Raw genomic sequence first — 18,349 nt, forward strand, 5'->3', positions numbered from 1 at the left:
GCCGATCCTAATGTCATACTTTATATTCTGTCAAGCCGTATAGGTTGGACTGGGTTGAGTTTGTTGCCAGAGCAGATACAAACTTGTCATTCCCCGCTGGTGATGGGACTTGGCTCCAGGCAGGGGAGATGGCTGGTGAGCTGAGCCTGACCCCTGGGACCCACATAAAGGTGGAGACAGACCATCCACAGAGGTTCCTCTGGTCTCCACACTTGGCACTCCACACACCCACACATTTATAAAATAAAAATGAAAGCAGAGGGCAAGAAATCTTCATAACAGCAGTCCTGGCCACCAGTCTCTGACCCATCACTGTCTCGGTTCTGCTCACTGGCAGGGTAGTCTGTCAAGTGTGTGGTGGGGTCCCCTCCGGCTTGCCCAGGCTTTATGCCTTCTCCTTTCCTAGCATGAGATCTCCTGGAGGATTCTGATTTCTTGGAGTCCATTGTTAAGGTGGTCTGATCATCACAGTGTATCATCCTCACTCTTCTTGCACAGCCGTGGTGAGTTCCAGAGTGCGACAGCCACACCGTGCCCAGGAGACAGCATTCCGCAACACGCCCTCTTTCCTAGCTCTTAAATTCCTTCTGCCTTCTCCTCCATGATGGTCCTTGAATGTTGAAGGGAGACGATGATAATACTGATGACCCCTTTGAGTGTATGATGCTGAAGAGTGAGCTCCAGAGGTCAGGCAAGACAGGTGCTGTCGCTGAGCTACATCCCCAATCTTTTTCAGTATTTATTTACTTGTTTATTTATTTATGGGGAGAATTTTTTATATCCCAAATTAGCCTTTGAACTTGCTATGTAGCAAAGGATGACCTTGAACTTCTGATTCTCCTGCCCCCACATACTCATAATGTTGTCATTATGAGGGGTGCACTGCACTGGTCTTTATTCAGTTCTGGGGATCAAATCCAAGATTCCATGCGTGCTGGTTTTACCAATGAACTATAACAACAGCTTCAAAAGTAGAATTCTCAGGCTCCACATGGCAGCGTGGGAGGACTGGCCCATGGCTGGCATCATTTCCTCAACCTTCAGTCAGCACTGCAAAGCTGTGTGTGTGAGTGTGTCTGAGACCCTCTTTATGAATGTGTGTATGTGTCTGTCCCTCCTAGCACACACACCCCTAGAAGTGGCTGAACAAGAGGTCTGTCTCCACAGATCCATATGACTTCAGGGAGACCTCAAAGGACCACTGTCTGGATGAGCTAACCTTTGCCTGTGGACAGACTAGCTGTGAGGAGGAAGAAGGTAGAACAGGGCCGGAATGAAGCTTTCCAAGGAGGGCGCTGGTCTCGGGAAGCACCACCTGTGAGAATGAGGATTTGGGAAAGGTTTCATGAAAACTAGGCATGGGCCTGAGGTGGTATATGTAGCTCAGCAGTAGAGTACATGTTTAGCATGCATTGAATCCTGTGTTTAATCTCTAACACTACAAAAAATAAGAATAACAGCCTGGTGGTGCATACTTGCAATCTCAGCTACTTTATTTATTTGGTTGGCTGGTTGTGACAGGGTCTTAGTCTGTAACTCGGGCTGGCCTTGACCTCATAGCAATCCCCCACCTCTGTCTTTCAAATGCTGGAACTACTGAACACACCCCAGACCTGGTTTTATGGAGCACTGGGAATGAAACTCGAGGGTTAGTGTATGCTAGACGAGCAAACGAACTACAGCTGCAGCAGCTGTAAACTTACTTCAAGGCTGGGCAGTGGTGGTGGAACGTGCCTTTAATCCCAGCACTCTTAAGTTCAAGACAGCCTGATCTACAGAGTGAGGTCCAGGAGAGGCTCCAAAGCTACAGAGAAACCCTGTCTCAAAAAAACAAATAATAATAATAGTAATATAATAAACCCAAAAAAACTTACTTCAAAAAAAAACTTTTGCTTTTGTTTTATATTTTTGTTGTTGTTGTTGTTATTGATATTCTCGACAGGGTTTCTCTGTGTAGCCCAAGCTGATCTGAAACTCACTCTGTAGACCAAGCTGGCCTGGAACTCAGAGATCCCCTTGCCTCTGCCTCCTGATGCTGGTTAAAGGCCTGCAGTGCTATGCCCCGCACCAAACAAAAGTTTTTAATTACACTTTTTATGTGCATGCAAAGGTATACTTTATGTGTACATGTCAACAAGTATGCTGTGGCACAGGTGGAGGTGACAGGACAACTTCCAAGAATAAGTTCCATCCTTTAACCATGTAGATCCTGGGGTTTAGACTCTGGTTGTCAGGCTTGGTGGCAAGTGCCATGAGCCACAGAGCCATGTAAGAAGCCCCAATTTTTTATTTTTTAAATGAGGGAACAGAAAAGTCAAGCTTAGGTGTGAATGGAAGTTTCTGTCCTGCTCGCTCACACAGTCATTCACTCCCAAATAAACACACAGAGGCTTATATTAATTATATACTGTTTGACCTATTAACTCAGGTTTATTAATAACCCATAATTCTTATCTGTGTTTAGCCACGTGACTTGGTACCTTTTCTCACTAAGGCATTCTCATCTTGTTTCCTCTGCGTCTGGCTAGTGACTGACTTTGCCTTTCCTCTTCCCAGAATTCTTAGTCTGATTGCCCCATCTGAACTTCCTGCCTGGCTACTAGCAAATCAGCATTTTATTAAACTAATACAAGTGACAAATCTTTAGAGTGTGCAAGAGCATTATCACACAGCACTCATGCCTCCGGTAGCCCCACACTTGGTAGATGGAGCAGGAGGATCAGGTGTTCAAGGTCAGTCTACATAGGCCAATCATAAGAACTGACCTCAAAAGCCCAAAATAAGCCAGGCATGGTAGCCTAGGCCTGCAATCCCAGCAGTTAGGAGCCTGAGACAGGAGACCTAAAGCAAGTTAAAGGCCGGCCTGGGCTACAGAGTGAGTCACTGTCTCAAAATCAAAACAAAAACCAACCTAAGTAGAAACAGAGAATACAGACATCACATTTTTTTTCTATCCAGCTTACATCCTGAGCTGGACAGTGGGGGTGTTTCTGCCACATTGACTGTACTCAGTAAGAACTAAAGGCCCCTCTTTGTTGTTAAAAAATTTATTCTTGGGCTGGAGAGATGGCTCAGTGGTTAAGAGCATTGCCTGCTCTTCCAAAGGTCCTGAGTTCAATTCCCAGAAAACACATGGTGGCTCACAACCATCTGTAATGAGGTCTGGTGCCCTCTTCTGGCCTGCGGGCATATACACAGACAGAACATTGTATACATAATAAATAAACATAAATATTTTTAAAAAAATTTATCCTTGTTTGATGCGATGCGAATGGGCGTTTCGCCTGAATGTATTTGTGTATCACACGAGTGCAGTGCCTGTGGAGACAGGAGAGGGCGTTGGACCCATGGAACTGGAGTTACAGTCAGTTGTCAGGCACTGAGTGGTGCTGGGATCTGAACTCATCTTCAAAAGCAGCGACAGCTCTTAACTGCTGAGCTCTCTCCCTAGTCCTCTGCCTCTATTTAAAACAAACAAAACCCCAGTGGATGCTTCTTGATTTTAGCGATGGCCACTCTTTCATCGTAGTTGGGCTTTAAATGTGTGATGCAGCCAAGAGAAGGATTGTTCCCTGCAAGCACAAGCAGATATACCCACGCCCTTCTGAATCCAGATAAAAAGATGATTTTCTCATGGAAATGCATCTTTGCAGGGTGGTTTTACGTACTTCAGACAGATTGCTTTGATAGTATTTGGAAATAAAGATAACAGTATGAATGAATACTTGGAAATTCTGCTCAGTTACTGTCTTTGCTTTCAGCATAATCGTTTGGTTTTTCAAGACAGGGTTTCCCTGTGTAACAATCGTTAGCAGTTTTAGCCAACACTAAACATAGGTATTGGTGTTTGTGAAGCTTCAGCATGCAGATCAGCTTTTGGAGGCAGCCACTGCAGGGTTCTTCTGTTGCTACAGAGACATACATGGTGTGTGTGGGGGCGCTTATCCTTACACAGACCTGATCATCTTGGCTCAGCTTGAGAGCTACCTACCAAAGCTGCAGTTATTGACTGATGCTAGATGCAGAACATCAGCCTGCATTCGGGGTATGTGTGGTGTACATATGTATATGTATGTATGTGTGTGTATTTGGATGTGTGATGTGCGTGATATTGGGATTGAGCATCAAATTGTAAGAAACCTGTAAGAAATCTTAAGAGTCTTTTTATCATATACTGTAACATTTGCCTTTATGACAAAAAATTCAAATCTCTTTACCTCTTCTTTATTTACTTTAGTTTCCTTCATTCCATTTTGTTTTGTTGTTGTTTTGTTTGTTTCTTTGTTTTTTGAGACAAGGTTTCTCTGTTTAGCCTTGGCCATTCTGGAACTCGCTCTGCAGACTAAACTGACTTCAACTTGGATTAAGGTGTGTGCCACCTTGCCTGACTCTTCAGTTCCTTTTGAAACTAGCCAGTGGAGAAAGAATGTGTGGTCAGACCCCAGCCAATGAGGAAAAGACAGTTACCACTTGCACAGAATTAAAAACATAGCACATGCCAGGCGGCTGGGCGCGAGCCTTTAATCCCAGCACTTGGGAGGCAAAGGCAGGTGGATCTCTGTGAGTTTGAGGCCAGCCTGGTCTATAAGAGCTAGTTCCAGGGGCTGGAGAGATGGCTCGGAGGGTAAGAGCACTGGCTGCTCTTCCAGAGGTCCTGAGTTCGGTTCCCAGCAACCACATGGTGGCTCACAACCATCTGTAATGTAATGAGACCTGGTGCCGTCCTTGCCAGCAGTACATTGTATACTTAATAAATAAATAAATCTTTTTTTAAAAAAAAGAGCTAGTTCCAGGACAGGAACTACACAGGGAAACCCTGTCTCAAACCCCCCCCTCAAAAAAAAAAGGAAAAGAAAGAAAATGTGGCACAGTTACTGCCCGCTACCCCTTGCTTGCTCTTCTGCGAGCAACACACTCTAGAATCCAGGGAATGCTCTGTCACTGAGTTATAGCTCCAGGCCTTAGGAATGGCTCTCAAAATTGAAAGACAGCAACTCATTAGCTTTCTACTTCCCATGACTAGAAGAAAATAGTTGTTTGGGAGAAATAGGTTAGTATGATTAAGATAATTGCTTATGGGCTGGTGGTGTAGTTCAGTGGCAGAGTGCTTGCTAGCAGGAATGAGGCATCAAGTTTCAGCTCCAGCGACAATCATCTGTATCAATGCCGCAACAGTAAATGTGCCATATTTGTACATGACATTTCACCTATTCCTGTGTGAATACCCAACACATGGGGCCAGAGAGGGAGCTCGGCAGTTAAAGCACTGACTGCTCTTCCAGAGAACCCAGGTTCAGTTCCCAGCTTCCACATGGTAGCTCATAAGTATCCTTAACCTCCAGGTCCAGGGGAACAAACGCCTACTTCTGCCCTCCTCGGGCACTGTATGCATGGCACACAGAAAATAAAAAGAAGTAAATCTTAAAAAAAAATATTTAACACATCTTTATTGAACAGCTAGGTTGGGCTAGGTATTGGAGTCATGAACAAGAGTAGTAAGCCCTGAGCACTTTCATAAGAGTTCTTGGGCTGGTGGGTGATAATTAATTGTAGAAACCTATAAATGCCAGACAGAAGGCATAATGAGGGCTGGTTCTGAGGGTAAAGGCGCTTGCTGCCAAGACTGAGGACCTGAGTTCAACCCCTCGAATCTACAAGTTGGAGAAAACTGACTCTCACTAGCTGTACTCTGACCTTCACACACGCCCCACGCACCCATGTACCCCTCCCCCTACATAAAGAAACAAATCTTTAAAAACATTCTAACTAAGAGCGATATAATAAAATCAGAACATCCAGCTGGGTGGTGGTGGCACACACCTTTAATCCCAGCACTCAGGAGGCAAAGGCAGGTGAATCTCTGTGAGTTTGAGATCAGCCTGGTCTACAGAGTGAGTTCCAGGACAGCAAGCATTCTACAGAGAAAGCCTGTCTAGAAAATCCAAAACCAAAACAAAATATGCCCAGTTTAATGGGAACCTTATATAAATAATGCTTTCTTAGGGTTATTAATGGTCTCAATTAATATCCATTATAAATATAAGTGTTCCCTGAAATTCAAGTAAAGTTGAGCAGTCTTTTAAGGGCTAAATGGTGTGCTGTCGAGTTCAAGTTAAGGTGGAGTGGGGAGTTTCAGAGGGGTAAAGCATCCCTGGGGAGCTGTCATTATTCTGAAACCAAATGCAAAGGGTGCCAGGCTTTGTTGGATCTAGAAGAGATCCAGGCAGAGGTGGTAGCAGCAAATATCAGTGCTGTGAAGTGGGGTAAGCTTGGAACTGGGAGGAACAGAGAAAGGAAGCTGAGCTGGCTGCTGAGTCCGTGTCCCCCACCCTGCATTTGGCCCTGATCTTTTCTTATTACATTTCACTAGTCCGAAGTCTAGCTCAGGCTGGCTTCCAACAGCTATTCTGCCCAGTTCTTGTCAAGCCGACATCACACCGCTGTCTCCTGGCTTTTAAAAAGGTAATGTTTTCTCTTGTCCAGAGGCCTCCCCTGCTCATCCCAGTTATCTTCAAGCTGCCACCGGTTACATCACCTGAAAAAAATATTTTGAGAAAGGATCTCACTCCCTAGCTCTGACTGGCCTTAAATTCACTATGTAGACTACTTTGGGCTCAAATATATGGTGATTCTCCTGCCTCTGCCTCTTACGTGCCAAGTGATAACAAGCACGTGCTATCATCTCCAGCTTCTGTCTAAAATCGTGTTGTGTGTGTGTGTGTGTGTGTGTGTCTGCTTCAGTTCCTCCCAACTTTAGTTTTTGAGGCAGGACCTCTTATGGAAACAGGAGCTCACCGATTAGCTAGGTTGGCCGGCCAACTAGCCCCAGAGATCTTCCTGTTTCTGCCTTCCCTCCTGCGGGATTACTACAGTCAGGCAGCCCAGGCTGGTTTTATGTCTTAATTGCGTGGCTATCCCTTAGCTTGAAATTCTTACTCATTCGGTTATTCTGCTTTTTTTAGGATGGACGGTCTCTCCCTTCTCTGACGGGAACGAGCACAGTCCATCCAACAGTTAAGAGTCATTAAGAGGGCTGGAGAGATGGCTCGGAGGTTAAGAGCATTGCCTGCTCTTCCAAAGGTCCTGAGTTCAATTCCCAGCAACCACATGGTGGCTCACAACCATCTGTAACGGGGTCTGGTGCCGTCTTTGGCTTGCAGGCATACACACACAGACAGAATATTGTATACATAACAATAAATAAATATTAAAAAAAAAAAGAGTCATTAAGAGCCATTTGTAGAACACGCGATGGTCTGAGCTCAGAAATCCAAACCAGCGGCGTGCGTCAAAAGGCACGGTGTCTTGCGCGACGGCACCGAAGACCAGAGCGGGGTTCCGATTGGCCCTTCCAGTAGGGGTGGGACCAAAACGATCCCTGGCCCCGCCCCGTGTCTCGGCCTCGCTCGCACATGCGCTGTGGCCGCCACCTTTGCCGCCGCGCCATTTTGCCGGGGTTTGAATGTGAGGCGGAGCAGCGGCAGGAGTGGGTAGTGTCGGCTGCAGCTCTCGCTTGGGATTCCCGTCTCGGTCTCGGTGTCCGCACGAGGTGAGGCACGGAGTGAGCAGGGTGGCTGCAGGGGCGCTGCTGAGGGCGGGGGACGAGCTCTGGGAAGTGGGTCCGGGCCTCTGCTGGAGGCCGCGCGCCGGCACCTCCCCGCACGCCGCCTCAGGGCCGAGCCTGACCGCTCCGGGAAGCGAGGGCAGCCCGAGGCTCGGCCTCACGCGAGCTTCCGCAGCTCCCGCCCCTTCCCCTCCAGCGCCGCGTTGGTTGGCCGCGCCGCCGCCCTTCGCTCCGTAGGCGTCCGCTGATTGGTCGCGCCCGCGCGTCCGTTCTCGGCGCGCCGTGGCCCGCAGCGTGAACGAACGGTGTTAGGCGCCGAGGCCTGAGTTGGCCGAGTGGGTCGGGTCCTGGGTTGGAAGGAGGCTTCGCGGGCCTTCGGTCTCCACCACAGTGGACCTGGGCCTCGGGCCTCTCCTGGCTGAGTCGTTCGTGCTCCTAGTACAGTCAAATGGGGTTCCCCCTTCCTGGGGCGCGCCGGCTTTCGAGTTGGAAAATCTGGCCTCTTGCACACTTAGTGTGTCTCCCTGGCCCTGTAATTCACGGCCAGTCGTTGCCGCTCTACGAAAATTTTCGTGTTTTGATGATGTGATGCTGGGAGTGGGTCCCGTGTTCTCGCAGAGGTTGAGCGATCTCTCCTGAGATGGCGTTTTTACCCGCACCTCAAACCCTTGCACCCTGGGTGATGTGGCTTCACGGTTCCCCCGATGGCTGGCTGTGCTTCCCAGAGGGCTCACCTGAGCTGCCGCCCGCCTCCCATCCGCCTCTCCAGCGGCGTTGTAGCCATGCTGGCCTGCTCTTAAGATTCTCGGCCCCCGCCTTCTGTGATCTTAGGTCTGGGCGAGGCTGGAGGCTGGAGGCTGCCTCCGTGCCTTTCAGGTTCCCCTCCTAGGCATCCGTTCTCACTTCTCGGTTCTCAGCACCCAGATGGCTTTGCTCCGCAGCACTGACCTTATAGGTAGTTCTTACTGCTTGTTCCTCGTCTTTCTCGTCTGCTCTGATGTAAACCCTTCGAGAATAACCTTTCTTGTTTGTTGCTGTGTCCCACGTACGCGTGCCACATGATGGATGCCCCTGTTGTTATTTCATGAAGACATGGAAGGCCTTTTTTTTTTTTTAAGTTTTAGATAAAGGGTCTTACATAGCCCAAGCTGGCCCCAGATTCATCTTTCTTCAAGTGGAGGCTACCACACTCAACCCTTTTTCACCGTTCCATGTGCACATAGGAATTTTTCCCTCCTCTGGGCTGCTTAGATTTCTAGTTGGGATTTGGGAAACCATTCTCCACCCGGGATTGGGTGTGTGAGCGAACAGTACTCTAATTGTGGAATTGATTTATTATTTTATATGTTTAATAGCTTCATTCTACTTAATCCCTAGGGTTACAGTGAAGGGGCAAAAATGGACACGGTTTCTCTCTTTGGGGACCTCATTTTCTAGTTGGGGGAGAGAACACGAATTAGATTATTTCAGATAGTGACAAGTGACAGAAGTCTCTGAACAGGTGTCATTTGAACAGAGACTATCTAGGGAAGAGTGAGGGAACCGTATTTCAGGCAGAGGGAATAGCATGCAAATTTTCAAGGACAGAAACTAAGGGAATGTTGGGATATTATAGGAAAATCCAGCAAGTTTGAAGAAGAGAGATCTCATGGGACTTTGTAGGTACTGTAAGGAGTGTGGATTTATTTAATAGAGTGGTGGATTACTGTGAGTAGAAGCAGAGAAAGGCAGTAGGTACTCAAGTTACTGTCCAACGTACTGTTGGTCTCTTGAAGTGTACCTAATAACTGTTCTTTTAAAAAAGCTAAGGATAGGCCGGGCGGTGGTGGCGCACGCCTTTAATCCCAGCACTCGGGAGGCAGAGGCAGGCGGATCTCTGTGAGTTTGAGACCAGCCTGGTCTACAGAGCTAGTTCCAGGACAGGCTCCAAAGCCACAGAGAAACCCTGTCTCGAAAAACCAAAAAAAAAAAAAAAAAAGCTAAGGATAGGGTAGGCAAGATGGATTGAGGGTGAGTAGCCCATACCTAGCTAGACAACCTGGGTTTGTTCCATGGGATACACATGGGTGGAAGGAGAGAACTGACTTCTGCACATATGATGTGGCACACAATAAATGCATATGGTGAAATTTTGGGGGACAGGAGAGATGGCTTAGCAGTCAAAGCATGTATTGCCCTTGCAGAGGACCTGAGGTAGGTTTCTAATAACTCACAGGTGGCTTACTATTGCCTCTACTTCTAACTCCAGGGAATCTGATGGCCTCTGGTTTCCTTGGGCATCTGTGCTCAGGTGTACATACATAAAATCAGAAACATGCAGAGAGAGATATACACATAAATTTGTAAAAATTTTAAGGCAAGGATAGGTATACCCTTCAATGTGTATTACGGGTTTTCGTATTGGGTTTCTTTCCCTCTCCCCAGAAATGGCTTCTCTTAGTGCAGTAGACATATCTGAGGAAAAGACAAAAATCTTGGGTCATTTTATTATGGGTGTCTGTGAGATGGCCTTGGGATATAGTATTTATTCCCAAAACCTTCATTTATAACTGAGGATCTATAGGAAGAGGCTAGACTTTCAGCTCCTCATTCAAGATTTTTTTAAAAGGTGTGTATATATTTTTTGTGTATGAGTATTTGTCTTCATGCACCACGGGTGTGTGTGTCTTATGCCTAAGGATACCAGAAAGGGCATAAAATGCCCTGGAACTGGAGTTGCAGACAGTTGTGAGTTGCAATGTGGGCACTAGGAACAAGTCAAGGTCCTCCTCTTAAAGCACTGTGTTCTTTGACTAAGCAAGAGTCATTGGGTAAGAGGGAGCCTTAGTTGATGGGTTGTCTCCATCAGGTTGCCAGATAGGCAAGTCTCTGGGATTATTATTAATTTTTTTGATGAGTGATTAATATAGGAGGGCCTAGCCTACTATTGGTGGTGCCACTTCTAAACAGGTTGTATAAGAGCAAACTGAGCAGGCCAATCAATAGCACCCCTACATGGCCTCTTCTGTTTCACTATTTTTTGTTTATTTTCGGTTTTTAGGGACAGGGTTTCTCTGTGTAATAGTTCTGACTGACCTGAAACTCGCTCTGTAGACACACAGATCCACCTGAGTGCTGGGATTAGAAGCATGTGCCCTTTGCTTCATTTCTTACCTCCAGGTTCCTGCCTTAGGTTCCTGCCCTGACTCCCCTGCCTGATATATTACAATAGGGATAAAATAAACTCTTTCTTCCCATGTTGCTTTTTTTTTTTTTTTTGGTTTTTCGAGACAGGGTTTCTCTGTGGTTTTGGAGCCTGTCCTGGAACTAGCTCTTGTAGACCAGGCTGGTCTCGAACTCACAGAGATCCGCCTGCCTCTGCCTCCCAAGTGCTGGGATTAAAGGCATGCGCCACCACCGCCCGGCTCCATGTTGCTTTTTGAGCATGATATTTTCTTGTTTTTTGAGACCCAGTTTCTCTGTTTTGTTCTGGATGTCTAGAACTTTGTGGACCAGGCTGACCTCGAACTCAAGAAATTCACCTGACTCTGCCTCCTGAGTGCTGGGACCAAAGGTGAGTGCCACCACGGCCCGTCAAGCTTGAGAGTGGTATTTGCCACAGCAATAGAAAGCATACTAAAGCAAGCAGCCAGTGTTCTTCTTAACTGCTGAGCCATCTCCCCAACACCAAAAACTTTTTATTGTTTTTATTGAGCTATATATTTTTCTCCACTCCCTTTCCTCCCTCCCCTCTCCTCTTCTGCCCTCTTCCATGATTCCCACTCTTACAGTTTACTCATAAGATCTTGTCTTTTTCTACTTCATGTGTATATCTCTCTTAGGGTCCTCTTTGTTGTCTAGGTTCTCTATGATTGTGACTTGTAGGCTGGTTTTTCTTTGCTTTATGTCTAAAAGCCTCTTATGAGTGAGTACATATGATGTTTGTTTTTCTGGGTCTGGGTAGCCTCTCTCAATATGATGTTTTCTAGATTCATCCATTTGCCTGCAAACTTCAAGATGTCATTTTTTTCTGCTGTGTAGTACTCCATTGTGTAAAAATGTACCACATCTTCTTTATCTGTTCTTCGGTCGAGGGGCATTTAGGTTGTTTCTAGGTTCTAGCTATGACAAGTAATGCTGCTATGGACATAGTTGAGCACATGTCCTTGTGGCACGATCGAGCATCCTTTGGGTATATAACTAAAAGTGGTATTGCTGGGTTTTGAGGAAGGTTGTTTCCTAATTTTCAGAGAAATCACCATACTGATTTCCACAGTGACTGTACCAGTTTGCACTCCCACCAGCAGTGCAGAAGTGTTCCCCTTTGCCTCACATCCTCTTCAGCATAAATTGTCATCAGTGTTTGTTTTTTTTTTTGTTTGTTTGTTTTTTTTTTTTTTTTTGGTTTTTCGAGACAGGGTTTCTCGGTCATCAGTGTTTTTGTTCTTGGCCATTCTTACAGGTATAAAATGGAATTTCAGAGTTGTTTTGATTTATATTTCTCTGATGGCTAAGGATGTTGAGCATTTCCTTAAGTGTCTTTAAGCCATTTTACATTCATCTATTGTGAGTTCTCTGTTTAGGTCTATACTCCATTTTTTTTTATTGGATTATTGGTTCTTTTAATGACCAATTTCTTGAGTTCTTTGAATATTTTGGAGATCAGCCCTCTGTCTGATGTGGGGTTGGTGAAGTTCTTTTCCCATTCTGTAGGCTGTCGTTTTGTCTTTTTGGCAGTTGTTCTTGGGTAGCTAGACCTCAAACTCACTAAGATCTGCCTCTGCCTCCCATCGCCTGGCTGTTTTTTTGTTTTTGCTTTTTTTCTAGGGGCTGGTAAACGATTCAGCAGAGCAAACACAAGGACTATAACTCAGATTCTTAGCACTCATTTAAAGTCAGGTAGGGCATGAATGCCTATAAGCTCAGCATTGTGGGTGACAGCGATCCCAAGGTTGTGTATCAAACTTGTGGGCCATAACCTGTACCTGTGCCTGTGCCCCGTGTTGGGTCTGGCCACCCTCCTCAAGCTCAGTATTGACTTCCCCTGGGATAAATCCTTTTATAGCTAAGGGGAAAGGACTAAGATAAGAATACAGACAGCATAGTTGTTTGTTTGTTTTGTTTTGTTTTTGAAGGTCTTGGGTTCTGGCTGTTGGGAAATGCCCTGAGAAAGTACATTAGATAGGAGTCCTTGTCTGCTTCACTTTTTCAGAGTGTATATCAAGGTGAAAGCTTAGCAGACTGTGGTAGTACTGTGATTATAATTATGCTTGTAATCTCAACACTTAGGTTGTTATAAATTCAAGGTCATTTTGTGAGACCTTGTCTCAACAAAACGTTGGTGGGAAGGTTTTTTTAATTCTTCAGAAAGGTGCTGTTGGTATCTGATCATCCTCCTTGACTGCTGCTCCATTTCCCTGGCTTCTAGGCTGCCCTCGTTTAACACCCTGCTCTCAGTTCAGCCTTGTCATTTCCATTCAGAGGCTGCCTTGTGAGCAGAAAAAGTGTTAATGGATCAGACAGGTCTTATCATTGTGGGCATGTAAATTATTAGAGTTTCCTTCTTTATTGTTTGAAAATGGTACCAGGTGGTGGTGGCGCACACCTACCTTTAATCCCAGCACTTAAGAGGCAGAGGCAGGCAGATCTCTGTGAGTTCAAGGCTAATCTGGTGAACAGAGCAAGTTTAAGACAGCCAAGGCTACACAGAAAAATCTTGTCTCAAAAGACAAATAAATGGTAAAGCAAATAAATCACCTAGCACTGTATGATTAGTTTATAGAAATTACCCTCTCCCGTTTCAAAAATACTGTCTGAATGGCCTTTACCTCTGTTTTGCAAACTATTACCAGCTCAAAGTTCCAAATTCTCTGCTTTAATTAAATTTCACCCACTTGAAAAACCTCTAGTGAGCTGGGCATAGTGACATATATCTTTAGTCCTAGCACTCAACAGGCACAGGTGGGTGGATCTCTGTGTGTTCAAGGCCAGAGTGGTCTATGTAGTAAGTTCCAGAACACCCAGAGCTACACACTGAGACCTCATCTTAAAAAAAAAAAAAGCAATCAAAAGGACTGGATAAATGGCTCAGTAGTTATGAGCAATGACTACTCTTCTAGAGGACCCAGGTTCAATTCCCAGCACCTGCATGGCTGCTCACAACTGCAATTTCAGTTCCAGAGGATTGGACACCCTCACACAGATATACACGAAGTCAAAACACCAACGCACATAAAATAAGTAAATTTTAAAAAATCAAAAACTCTTCAGTGGCTCCTATTAATACGTTTTAAGTTGTGAAACAGCTGGCTTCTAGGGACCAGTAGTTCTAGTGTTAATCTCCTACTTAATATTCGCCTCTTCCTAGCACTGGTACTGACTCATAGTATTGTCCTTTTGAAGATGATTCCAATTCTTCATATTCAATCAGGACTCAGTCCTAGTAAATCTTGGGTGACTTCATATTCCAGTAACTTTCCTAGCTGTTAAGTGCTGCCTGTAGATCCCTTTGACATTTTTACTCCAGAGGACAATGTTTCTCAGAGTTTAGGGTTTTTTTTAAATGTTTATTTATTTATTATGTATACAATAGTCTGTCTCTATGGATGCCTGCAGGCCAGAAGAGGGTCTCATTACAGATGGTTGTGAGCCATCATGTGGTTAAAGAGAATTGAACTCAGGACCTTTGGAAGAGCAGGCAATGCTCTTAACCACTGAGCCATCTCTCCAGCCCTTAGGGTTTTTTTGACATGCATGTGAATATACTTTTTACCCCGCATACCTTGTGGGGTTTAGGGTAGCACTTACAAACAGGCATGATCTTTTTCTCTCTATTTATTCATTGGGAGGTATGCCACAGTGCGTGTGTAGAAGTTGTCAAGGGGAATCTGTTCTCTCCTTCCACTACATGCCAACATTTTGCCTGCTCACTATCTCATCAGACATGTTATTTCTTTTCTTTTTTTCAGGGTGGGGTGGGATGGGGTATGAGGGGTTCCTTGTGTAGCCCTGGCTATCCTGGAACTGGCTCTATAGACCAGGCTGGCCTTGAAGTCACAGTTCTGCCTCTGCCTCCCAAGTACGTGGTTTAAAGGCATGCACCACTACCATCCACCAACACATTATTTCTTTAGTGAAACAAATTGGTATACTAAACTAGATTATTAATTATATTTGTAGTCTTAGGCAGTCTAGGCCAAGATTTTTTTAATTGTTTTTGGAGACAGTGGGTGTGCATATGTATTTGTGGTGGCATGGTGCGTGTGCGGAAGTCAGGACAACTCTTGAGTCAGTCTCTTTCCTCCCACCTTATGGGTGCTAAGAGTAAACTCAGATCATCAGGCCTGTTGACAGGCACCTTTACCCTTTGAGCCATCTTGTTGGTCTTTGAGGTCAGATTTTGTTGCCAGATGAGTTTGACACATACTTGTAAGAAACAAAAACAAAACCCTTTCCATTAATTGATTGGGGGGGGGGTTGGGACTCTAGAGAGAGATTACAATAGGTCTGTAAGAAACTGAAATCCTTTCAGTTTACTGATTGAGGGATTTTGAGTCTGCAGAAGGGATTACAGGTTTGGTTTCTTAAATTGTGTCTTCTGGGTGCTCTGGTAGCTGTGGAGGAAGAAAGTTCAAGGTCAACTATGATTATTTATTGAGTCAAGGTCACTATAGGGCCGGAGATGTGCCTTAGTTGGTAGAAAGCTGTCTAACATGTTTAGAGCCGAATTCCGTCCCCAACACTGCACAAACCAGGCATGGTGGCACACACCTGTGATCCAAGCTCTTGGGAAGTTCAAGATCATCCAAGGCTATATTCGAAGCCTGAGGCCAGGCGGGGCTAAATGACACCCTTTCTCAATAAATAAACAAATGACTAATAAAAATAAAACTAGCCGGGCGGTGGTGGCGCACGCCTTTAATCCCAGCACTCGGGAGGCAGAGGCAGGCGGATCTCTGTGAGTTCGAGACCAGCCTGGTCTGGTCTACAGAGCTAGTTCCAGGACAGGCTCCAAAGCCACAGAGAAACCCTGTCTCGAAAAACCAAAATAAATAAATAAATAAATAAATAAATAAATAAATAAATAAATAAAAATAAAACTATTTAAAACTTTATGATTGTGAATGTAATATATAAAATAATTATAGTCCACTAGGAAGACAATGAAAATCCCTGTATCCACCATATAAATAGATCATACCACTCTTTCCCCTTTTTTTCAGAGATTTATTTTTATGTATATGGGTATTTGCCTGCATGTATGTCTGTTCATTGTGTGTATAGGTCTGAGGAGGCAAGAGGGTGTTGTTTCCGCTAACACTGGAATTATAATAGTGAGCTGTCATGGGTCCTGGGAATTAAAACCAGGTCCTCCAGAAAGAGAGACCAGTGTTGAGCCATCTCTTTAGTTCCCTTCTACTTACACAAAATTAAGTAAAATTAATTATGTATAGTTAATGTAATTTGAATCATGGTATGCTTGACATTTTCTTACTTAGCTTTATTGAATTTATAAAGATTTGTTGTTTTTCGAGACAGTTTCTCTCTCCTGGAACTCGCTTTGTAGACCAGGCTGACCTCAAACTCACAGAGATCTGCCTGCCTCTGCTGCCTGAATGCTGGGACTAAAGGCTGCCCAGTTGAACATTTTTTTTTTCTCCTCTGCAGCCTAAGGATAATTTGGTGTATGATTTCCCAGGAAAGGCTACATTTCTCAGTTTGCTAGCATGTGTTGGGGTCTACAAGCTACCAGCTTATTATGTTATAATCAAATCTAAGAAGAAGTATGGTTTTTTATTTCACTTTTTACTTTTATTTATTTTGTGTGTATGATGGGTGGGGTGGAGTGGGGTAGACCCTATGTCATGGCGTGCATGTCAGAGGACAATTGGGTGTAGTTTTTTCCACCCTTATGTGGGGTTTGGATGGAATTCAGATTTGAGCAGCAAATGCTTTTTACCTACTGAACCATCTTGCTGCCCCCAAAAGTGGGTTTTAAAAAGGTTTATTGAAGGTATGTTATATCTACCATAGAATTTATCTGTTTTAAATGCACTGTTCCGCTGAGTTTAATAGTTAACTCCTCTGCACCCATCACTAGTCTGGTTTTAGAAATCACCTGCAGCCTTACAGCTCTTTTGTAAGCTAAGTGGTATGACTGAACCCAGAGTCTCAAGTGCTCATTCTTCTAGTTAGCCTCCTGTGTTAGAACGCTTAAAACCTATTTTCTGTGCCTAAAGTCACTATTGTTGACCATGGTCACATGCTCTGCAGTTTCCTGGGCTGTGTTTTTCTTTATCAGCTATTATCTATGTCAGCCATTTATTTAGCTTTGTAATGTGAGGACTGGGGATGTAGTTCAGTGGGATGTATGTGTGTTTTGCATTTGTTCATTTCTAGCACAGGAGAATTATAAGAATTTTTTTTTCTCAGTCCAGTGGTGGTGGTGCACACCTTTAATCCCAGTATTCTGGAGGCAGAAGCAGACAGATCTCTGAGTTTGAGGCCATCCTGGTCTACAAAGTGAGTTCCAGGACAGCCAGGGGTACACACAGAAATACTGTCTCAAAATACAAAAACATAAAAAACAAAAAAAAATTTCTGTTTGTGTGCATATCCATGCACATGCCATGGCATATGTGTGGAAACTAGGACAAGTTGAGGGAATTGGTTCTCTTCTTTACTGTGTTGCTTCTGATCAGGCTTAGTAGAAAGTGCCTTAACTTACAGAGCTATTTCGCTGTCTTTTTAAATAAATATTTGGGGTCACATTCTATGTCACATAGGTATCAAAGGATAATTTTGTGTGTATGTGGTTTTTTTTCCCCCTCTTACATGAGTTCCAGGGATCAAACCTAGATTCCCCCCGAATCTTCTTGCCTGTACACTTGTTTTTTGTAATTCATTTTGTTGTTTTTTTTATTTCCCCCCCTTGTTGTTTTTTTTTAATTTTTTATTTTTTTATGTATGCAGTGTTCTGCATACATGTATGTCTGCATACCAGAAGAGGGCACAAGATCTCATCACAGATGGTTGTGAGCCACCATGTGGTTGCTGGGAAATGAACTCAAGACCTCTGGAAGAACAGCCAGTGTCCTTAATCTCTAAGTCATCTCTTCAGCCCCTCATTTTATGTTTAATTAATAAAATAGTTATGTGTTTATTCATGTGACTATGTGTGCCAGAAGAAGATATCAGATCTGTTGGAGCTGGAATTATAGATGTTTGAGCTGCCTGATGTGTAGGTACTGGGAACTGAAATAGATCTTCTGCAGGATTAGTAGTGTACAAGCACTGCTGAACTATCTGCCCAGCCCCTATTTTTAAATTTTCCAGCATATTGTTGGGTACATGTGTGAGAGTGTGTGTGTGTGTGTGTGTGTGTGTGTGTGTGTGTGTGTGTGTGTGTGTGTATGGTCTCTTTTTGATTATTATTGTTCCAGGCAAGATTAGTTTTGGTTTAAGCTTTAAGAAAAAGGTGTGGTAACATAGGCCTTTAATTGCCAGCACTGGGGAGGCAGAGAGAGGTTTTCTGAAACCATTGAAATCCGCCTGCCTCTGCTTCCCAAGTGCTGGAATTAAAGGTGATTGCCACCACTGACCGGTTTACATTTTACTTTGATGTGTGTGCAGTGGCATGAATAGGAAGCAAGTGTGCTGTGTCATGTAGATGTCAGAAGACAACTTGCAGGAGTTCTCTCTTTTCATCATGTATGTCCTTCAGACACATATATACATACAAGCAAAACACCCAGATAAACAAAATTTTAACATTTTTTTTTTATAAAGATTTGGGTCATCATCAGC

The 18,349-nt window shown here is 44.4% G+C and overlaps 1 protein-coding gene across 1 annotated transcript in view; it reads left to right on the forward strand.

Moving 5' to 3' along the window:
- Positions 1-7,414: 7,414 nt before the first annotated feature.
- Positions 7,415-18,349, forward strand: part of Cse1l (chromosome segregation 1 like) — a 52,157-nt gene continuing 41,222 nt past the window's right edge. The window contains exon 1 of the mRNA XM_075963113.1: positions 7,415-7,549. The gene's annotated coding sequence lies outside the window, so the exon portion shown is untranslated. The remainder of the gene's footprint in view (positions 7,550-18,349) is intronic.

The sequence above is a fragment of the Microtus pennsylvanicus genome, chromosome 2 (genome assembly GCF_037038515.1).
Source record: "Microtus pennsylvanicus isolate mMicPen1 chromosome 2, mMicPen1.hap1, whole genome shotgun sequence".
NCBI lineage: Eukaryota > Metazoa > Chordata > Mammalia > Rodentia > Cricetidae > Microtus > Microtus pennsylvanicus.